At 40.5% G+C, this 9,067-nt stretch overlaps 1 non-coding gene across 1 annotated transcript; it reads left to right on the top strand.

The window, feature by feature from the left end:
* Positions 1-8,472: 8,472 nt before the first annotated feature.
* Positions 8,473-8,579, top strand: LOC127117188 (small nucleolar RNA R71). Its single transcript, XR_007801946.1, has one exon. It is a non-coding gene; the product is annotated as a small nucleolar RNA R71 (small nucleolar RNA).
* The last annotated feature ends 488 nt before the right edge of the window (positions 8,580-9,067 follow it).

Consider the following 9,067-nt stretch of genomic DNA (forward strand, 5'->3'; position numbering starts at 1 on the left):
TAGAGGCTTAACTTAAAATAAATCTATATTATAATTTTTTTTCCATAAATAATAGAAAGGGAAATAACATTGAAAGGAAAGATACATACTTGAAAAAGGGAAGATAGAAAGAACACGGTTCCCCCCCCCCCACCCACACTTAAATGAAACATTGTCCCCAATGTTTTAAAGACAACAAAAGAAATACAAAAAAGAAAAGAAAAGGAATCTAAAGTCAATGCTGCCTTCCGCCGCGTGTTCTTGGACCTGATGATCTTTGACGTACTTCCAAATCATCAAACCTGCTGAGCAACTGAGCGAACCGCTGATCGGTTATTGCATTCCTCGCTTCCTGTTGTTGTTGCATCTGGCGCATCATCTGCATCACTTCGAGATTCTGCACTTGCATACCATCGAGAGCATCCATGATGTCGTCGTTGGTTGCTGGCCTTCTTCGTCGACGTCGTGAGGATGGACCAGCTGCATTATCGGAAGGGTTGAGCGGGACTGATTGTGGTGCAGGGTCCTGATCACCTTGCTCCATTTCTGCAAACTCGTCTGGAGGCGGGTTAGCTTGTGTAGGCACGGTAGCTTCAGGAGCATTCAGGTCGTAGATGTGGCGGTTGGGATTGGTGACATCTGTTAGGGCAATGTTGGGTAGAACAACGCTTGGGACTTCCTGGTTGTTCACCATAAGGTAATACCCTCCGCCTACTCTGTTTTTGATTAGACGGCTGGACCGACAGTAACTTATATCCATAGATAGGGGAGTTAAAGATTCTAAATTTTGGAGTCGGTCCCCTAGGTTTAAGCCAAGTGCTATTGTGGTTATTAATCCACCTATTACAAAAGGTTGACGGCCTTTAGCACATAGGGTGCGGATGTGATGAAATAGGAAGGAGGCAGCGTTTACCTGAGTATCGCTTTCAAAGACGCATTGGAGGAAGAATAATTCCTTGGCGTTTACTTTGCTGTTGTTTGGTCTTCCAAAAACTGTGTTTTGTAGGATGCGGATAAAGTACCGGATGGTTGGGTTATGTATATGGGAAGCAAGGAGCACATCCCAGTTGTTGGTTTCTACACCGGATATTTTCCTAAAGAGGTCGAAGGCGTGTATGTGCCACTGGGAATTCAGAGGGATTCTAGGGTGGACTTGACCTTCTACAGGGAATTGTAGCATGGTGCTCAATTGGTTTTGGGATAGGGAGTACTCGGTGTTGAACATGCGGAAGGTCGCGGTCCCGGTTAAGTACTCGTCTTCACCGGTGGGAGTGTTGTACGAATAGGAACTTAAAAATTCTAAGGTTAGGGATGGATAGGTAGGTTGATTGTGAGTGCACATAAAGGTTAAACCAGCAAGGCGGAGCATCCATTCTATACCTTGAAGTAATCCTAATTGTTGTAAACAAGTTAGATCAGGATACCTGGTGGAGATGACACCTCGCTGTTGGAAACGCTCGAACTGCTCCCTTTGATAATTATCATCTTCGGATCGGAAGATGATATTTCCGAAAGCTTGGTTGCCCGCCATATCGATAAGTGGTTTGAAAGAGGTAATGAGGGGAGAAGGGAAATGTATTTTATAGAATGGTTTGTGGTGTATGAAGAAAGGTATGGTGGGTATTTATAGGAAAAGATTTGGAAGTTGGAAAGGGAGTGGTTGAAAAGTAAATAAATGTGGGTAAATGTGAATAAATGGGGAAGGTAAAAAGGTGAAGTGGTGTAACGGTCGTGTCTCCAACGGTTGGTAACGTTCACCTAGTCTGAAGGTGTCACGCTCGTGACAGGGGCGTTACGGGCGTCACAAGCACTTGGTGTGACGACCGCGATGGCGTGTGTGACGCTCGTCACACGGTAAGCTGCAACGGTCACTGCTTGCGTTCTTCATAATAATTTATAGTAATTTATTTTTATTATTTTGTTTTGCTTCAGTTTATTTTATTCTGCTATTGTGATATTTTTAGATTGCCTTGCATGCTATTCTACTACCATAATATTGCATAAATATATTTTTCTCTAAAAAGCTATGTAAGTAGCATACAGTAGAGAGCATTATTGCTAGATATTGCATAAGCCATAATAAAGTAAAATAAATCAATAGCTTCATAAAATAATCATAATGTAGCATTGGAAGACAAAAGCAAACATGCGAAAGAAAAACAAATACGAACATAATTTGAAACAACATTAATGAATAATCTAACTAAAACTAAATAACTAAGAAAAACAACTTCTATCCATCCGCACGATCTCTGGCCGGAGGAGCAAAGGAGTTAACACGGTTTAGCAACTCGTGGAATTGATTTGTCATAGTGCTCATGTATCCCAGAAATTTTTGTCCCATATTAGCTAGCTCTTCTCTGAGGGCGTCCTGTTCTGACATCAAAGCTTGAATGATGGTGTTATAATTATCTCCGGGCATATGATGTCTAAGATCGGGTATTGCTGATTCTTCGGTCGGGACAGACTGAGGAGGAGGGTCAATATCATAATAACTAGATGGTGTCTGAGGGTCAGATTCAGCATAAGGGACCTGGTCATCACAAATCTCATAGTCCTGGATGGATTCAGTGGATCTAGCAGGAGAGGGTGTTTCGTTCAGATTGTAGAGCCAGTTGTTGCGGTTGTGAACACTAGTCCTTGGACTAGGCAAGGTGAATAGGCAAAGAACTTGGTTGTTAATTATAAGCTCAAACTCTTCAGACCCTAGGTTTGCTATAAACATAGTGTTGAAGAGGAAGGGTATACTCATAGTCGCAATGCCACAGAAAGGGCTTAAGTCAAGCATAGGCTGACGTAATCCGATAGCATTACCAATCATGGTTATCAATCCGCCTATTTGAATTGGTGCTTGTTCATCTTGGATAAGGTGGTCAAAATTTGCCAACATAAAAGTGGCACCGTTTACTGGACGGTTCTGGGAAGCGCAAAATATGATGAAGAGTTCATCACGTGAAACAGAGGTACTGTTTGACTTCTTCCCGAAAAGGGTGTGGGCCAGGATCTTATGGAAATAACGAAAGGCCGGGTTATGTATGTTTCCAAAAAGAAACTCATGTTCCTCGGGATCGTCATTTCCGGTCAAGCTTCCCCAAAAGTGTTCAAGTTCTCTATATTCAAAAAGTTCTTCTTGGCTCACTGTGAATGTATCAAAAGAGGTAGGAAAACCTAAAAGGTTGGTAAAGTCTTGGATGTTAAATTGATACTCCATGTTGAACATTCTGAACTGAATGAAACCTCTGCTTATTCCTTTTCCATGGTTGGGTAGATAGATCAGAGAGCTAAGGAATTCTAGTGTCAGTCTCCGGTAGGTGGCGAAATGTCTACGGATAGAAGAGGTTTCCCACCCTATCTGACTCAGCAAATACAGGACACTCTCTCTTAGTCCAAGGGCAGTCATTGCCCAATCATCAGCATACAAACTAGGTAGCATCTCTCTTTCTTCTAGTTCCTCAAACTTTTGTTTCTGAGCTTTCCCTCTGAATTTGATACCCATACGATCAATTTGGCCCATCAGGTTAGTGTGAGCTAGAGAAAAGAAAAACAAGAGTTTTAGTCAGGATTTGGCCAAATGCCGAAAGAAGAAGAGAAAAGTTTTTTTAATAAATTAAAATAAATTAAGAATGAATACTAAATAAAATTTAAAATAATAATTAAAGAGAAAATAGGAATAAAAATATTTGTGGGTTGTCTCCCACTAAGCGCTTTGTTTAATGTCGCAAGCTCGACATAAAAACTATCAAATATAATCTATAAAGTCTGGAGGCATTACGTCTAAGTGCAAGACTTGCGAATCTTCATTGTTTTCTGCATAGTGATAATGTTTTAGACGTTGCCCGTTTACGGTAAATGGTTCCATAGATTTGCCTTTAATTTCTACCGCTCCACTTGGAAAGACCTTGGTGATTTGGAAAGGGCCTGACCATCTAGAACGTAGTTTTCCTGGGAATAACTTAAGTCTAGAGTTGAACAAAAGGACTATATCGCCTTGTTTGAAGATTTTTCTCGATATACGTTTATCATGCCATTTCTTCGTTCTTTCTTTGTAGATTCTGGCATTTTCGTAGGCGTCTTGTCGAAGTTCCTCTAATTCGTTTATGTCAAGAACTCGCTTTTCACCAGCGGCCTTATAGTTTAAATTTAGGTTTTTAATAGCCCAGTAGGCTTTATGTTCTAATTCTACCGGGAGGTGGCAGGATTTTCCATAAATAAGCTTGAATGGGGTTGTCCCTATGGGAGTTTTGTAAGCAGTTCGATATGCCCATAAAGCTTCTGGTAATTTCAATGACCAGTCTTTCCTTGAGGTGGCGACTGTTTTTTCCAATATTTGTTTGATTTCTCTGTTAGACACTTCCACTTGCCCACTGGTTTGAGGGTGGTAAGGTGTCGCTACTCTATGCCTTACGCCGTACTTGAACAGTAGTTTTTCGAGTACCTTGGATATGAAATGCGATCCACCATCACTGACTACTATTCTCGGGACACCAAATCTTGGAAATATTATATTCTTAAAGAGTCTAGTTACTACTCGTGTGTCGTTTGTTGGAGAAGCTATAGCTTCAATCCATTTTGATACGTAGTCAACTGCTATGAGTATGTACTTGTTACCGAAAGAAGGTGGGAAAGGTCCCATGAAATCTATTCCCCACACGTCGAAAATATCTACTTCCAAAATGCCTTTTTGTGGCATCTCGTCACGTCTAGATATGTTTCATGTGCGTTGACATCTATCACATTTCTTAATAGCCGCATGCACATCCTTCAATATATTTGGCCAATAAAAACCGGCTTGTAGGATTTTGGAGCAGGTCTTGGATGTACTTGCATGTCCACCATAAGGAGCGGAGTGACAGTGTTGGATTATATTTTCTACCTCTTCTTCGGGTATACACCGACGGAAAATACCATCGGGGCCTCTTTTGAAAAGTAAAGGGTCATCCCAATAATAGTGTTTTATGTCATAGAAGAATCGTTTCTTTTGCTGGTAGGATAAAGTAGGTGGAACTATTCCGGCAGCTAAATAATTGACGAGATCAGCGTACCATGGTGTAACAGATATAGCTAAGGTGGTTTCTACCTGTTTATCAGCTTTATTTTCTTCCAAAGTAGCTATAAGTTTATCGTACGAGAAATCATCGTTGATCGATGTTCTTTCCGGTTCCAGGTTTTCGAGTTTTGAGAGGTGATCTGCTACTACGTTTTTAGTTCCTTTCTTGTCTTTGATTTCCAAATCGAACTCTTGTAGCAGCAGGATCCACCTTAGGAGTCTAGGTTTAGCATCCTTTTTTGTTAAGAGGTACTTGATAGCAGCGTGGTCAGTGTAAATGATTATTTTGGCTCTGACCAAGTAAGAACGAAATTTATCTAGCGCAAATACTACTGCTAAAAGTTCTTTCTCGGTTGTGGCGTAATTCATTTGTGCTTCATCTAGAGTTCTACTTGCGTAATATATGACGTGAAGCTTTTTATCCTTTCGTTGTCCTAAAACAGCACCTACAGCGTAATCACTGGCATCACACATTATTTCGAATGGTTCATTCCAATCTGGTGTCTGCATTATGGGCGCGGAGATCAATGCTTGTTTAAGCATTTGAAATGCTTCTAAACATTTATTGTCGAAGATGAATTCAGCATCTTTCATCAATAGTCCGGTTAAAGGTTTAGTTATTTTAGAGAAGTCTTTAATGAATCGTCGGTAAAAACCGACGTGTCCTAAGAAGCTTCGTACTTCTCTCACAGTTTTCGGAGGTTGAAGGTTTTCGATTACCTCTATTTTGGCTTTGTCTACTTCAATTCCTCTATTTGAGATGATGTGTCCTAAAACAATTCCTTCTTGTACCATAAAGTGACATTTTTCCCAATTAAGTACTAGGTTTACTTTTACACATCGTTCTAGAACTCTTTCTAGGTTTTCAAGACATTCTTCAAAGCTTTGTCCGCATACGGAGAAATCATCCATAAATACCTCCATGATGTTTTCGAGAAAATCGACGAATATCGCCATCATGCATCTTTGGAAGGTTGCAGGAGCATTGCACAAGCCAAACGACATTCGTCGATAAACGAAGGTACCAAAAGGACACGTGAATGTTGTCTTTTCTTGGTCATCAGGATGAATTGGTATTTGAAAGAAGCCTGAGTAACCGTCTAGATAGCAGAAATGAGAATGTTTTGCTAATCGTTCTAACATCTGGTCAATGAATGGTAAAGGGAAATGATCTTTTTGGGTTGCTTTGTTTAGTTTCCTATAGTCAATGCACATTCTCCATCCCGATTCGATTCATTTGGTTATAGTTTCTCCTTTTTCATTTTCAATAACTGTTATACCTCATTTCTTTGGTACTACGCGTACCGGACTAACCCATTTGCTATCAGATATAGGATATATGATACCTGCCTCTAATAACTTGGTTACTTCCTTCTTCACTACCTCACTCAGGATAGGGTTCAGTCTCCTCTGATGTTCCCTAGAGGTTTTACAGTTTTCTTCTAGCATGATGCGGTGCATACAAATAGAAGGACTTATTCCTTTAAGGTCGGTGATGTTGTATCCTACTGCGGTTGGATATTTTCTTAAGATATGCAAGAGTTTTTCGGTTTCGAGTTTTCCTAGGTCTGCATTAACTATCACTGGTCGTTCAAGTTCTAAGTCTAGGAATTCATATCTTAGATTTTTGGGAAGTGTTTTCAGGTCTAGGGTTGGTTTGTTAAGGCATTGTGTAGGGTCCGGTGTTATTGCTAAACATTTGTTGAGTTTGTCTTCTACAAGATAGTCAGACGATTTGTCCTTTTCTAACTCTGTTTCTTTTATGCATTCATCGATGATATCCATGAAGTAACATGTGTCATCTATTGCAGGTGCTTTCAAAAATTGGGAAAGAATGAACTCAATTTTTTCTTCTCCTACTTCGAAAGTGAGTCGTCCTCGTTTTACGTCTATGATTGCACCGGCAGTTGCTAAGAACGGTCTTCCCAATATGTGTAACTTCATCTTCTCTAATGTCCATAATTATAAAATCGGTTGGAATGTAGAATTGACCTATGCGCACGGGAACGTTTTCAAGAATTCCTACGGGATATCTAACAGAACGATCTGCTAGTTGCACAGACATTTTAGTTGGTCTTAATTCTCCCATTTCAAGTTTCTTGCATATGGATAAAGGCATAACACTAATACCGGCTCCTAAATCGCATAAGGCTTTATCTATGACAAATTTTCCTATGTGACATGGTATAGAGAAACTACCTGGATCTTTAAGTTTAGGAGGCATATTCTGGATTATAGCGCTACATTCAGCAGTGAGTGTAACGATTTCGCTTTCTTCAAGTTTCCTTTTATTAGAAAGAATTTCTTTTAAGAACTTAGCATATGAGGGCATCTGCGTAATAGCTTCTGTAAACGGAATTGTGACGTTTAATTGTTTTAGTAGGTCAACAAATTTTTTAAATTGGCCCGCATCTTTGGTTTTAATAAGCCTTTGAGGGTAAGGGATAGGTGGTTTATAAGGTGGTGGAGGTACATAAGGTTCTTTCTTTTCTACGGTTTCCTTATTACTCTCTTCCTTTTCCTTAGGTTTATTTTCTTCCTCAGTTGACTTTTTAGAGTTTTGGTTTTCTATCCTTGGATCTGCTGGTCCTTCCACTTCCGTTCCACTTCTTAGTATGATTGCATGAGCGTGGCTTCTCGGGTTAGGTTGGGGCTGTCCAGGAAATGTACCAGTTGGGGCAGCAGTAGGCGCTTGTTATTGAGCTACTTGTGATATTTGCGTTTCCAACATCTTGTTATGGGTAGCCAGGGCATCTACTTTACTTGCTAGTTGTTTAATTTGTTCGCCAGTGTGTACATTCTGGTTTAAGAAATCTTTATTGGTTTGCTGTTGAGAAGCTATGAAGTTCTCCATCATGATTTCCAAGTTGGATTTCCTAGGAACGTTATTGTTAGGTGTAGATGGGATCAGCTTTTGATATCCAGGAGGTATAGCTGGGGCTTGATTTGGAGCTTGTCCTGGTGCGTATAAAGCATTATTACTCTTATATGAAAAATTAGGATGATTCTTCCAGTTTGAGTTATAGGTGTGCGAGTAGGGATTTCCTTGAGCATAATTCACTTGTTCTGCTTGGATTCCTGTTAGGAGTTGACAATCTGCAGGAGTGTGACCTTGGATTCCATAGACTTCGCAATTTTGAGTTGCGGCAACCACGGTGGTTGGAGGTGATACATTCAAACTTTCAATTTTCTGGACCAGAGCATCCACTTTTGCATTAACATGATCAAGGCTACTTATCTCGTACATGCCACTTTTCGTTTGAGGTTTCTCTACCATTGCTCGATCGCTTCCCCATTGATAATGATTTTGAGCCATGCTCTCGATAAGTTGATAAGCATCAGCGTAAGGTTTATCCATAAGTGCACCACCTGCTGCGGCGTCTATTGTTAACCTTGTGTTGTACAAGAGACCATTATAGAAGGTATGAATTACTAACCAGTCCTCTAAACCATGGTGTGGACAAAGTCTCATCATGTCTTTGTATCTTTCCCATGCTTCGAAAAGAGACTCGTTATCTTTCTGTTTAAATCCATTTATCTGGGCTCTCAACATAGCTGTTTTGCTCGGAGGAAAATATCGGGCAAGAAAGACTTTCTTCAACTTGTTCCATGTGGTAACCGAGTTGGAAGGAAGAGACTGAAGCCATCTTCTAGCGCTATCTCTTAACGAGAAAGGAAAGAGACGAAGTCGAATTGCCTCTGAAGTGACACCATTAGCTTTAACAGTATCAGCGTATTGGACAAATACGGATAAATGAAGGTTTGGATCCTCGGTAGGATTTCCAGAGAATTGGTTCTGTTGCACTGCCTGCAACAGTGAAGGTTTAAGTTCGAAGTTGTTTGCTTCGATTGCGGGTGGAGCAATACTCGAATGCGGCTCATCTTGCGATGGAGCGGCGTAATCTCGAAGAGCACGAGCTGGTTCTGCCATCTCGGATATCGGCGAAGGAAGAAGATTTTTGAGATCAGGAATTTCAATAGGAGGGAGATTGTTTGCAGCACGATATTCCCGAATTCGTCGTAAGACTCGGAGATATAGTT

The sequence above is a fragment of the Lathyrus oleraceus genome, chromosome 1 (assembly GCF_024323335.1).
Source record: "Lathyrus oleraceus cultivar Zhongwan6 chromosome 1, CAAS_Psat_ZW6_1.0, whole genome shotgun sequence".
NCBI classification, from domain to species: Eukaryota; Viridiplantae; Streptophyta; class Magnoliopsida; order Fabales; family Fabaceae; genus Lathyrus; species Lathyrus oleraceus.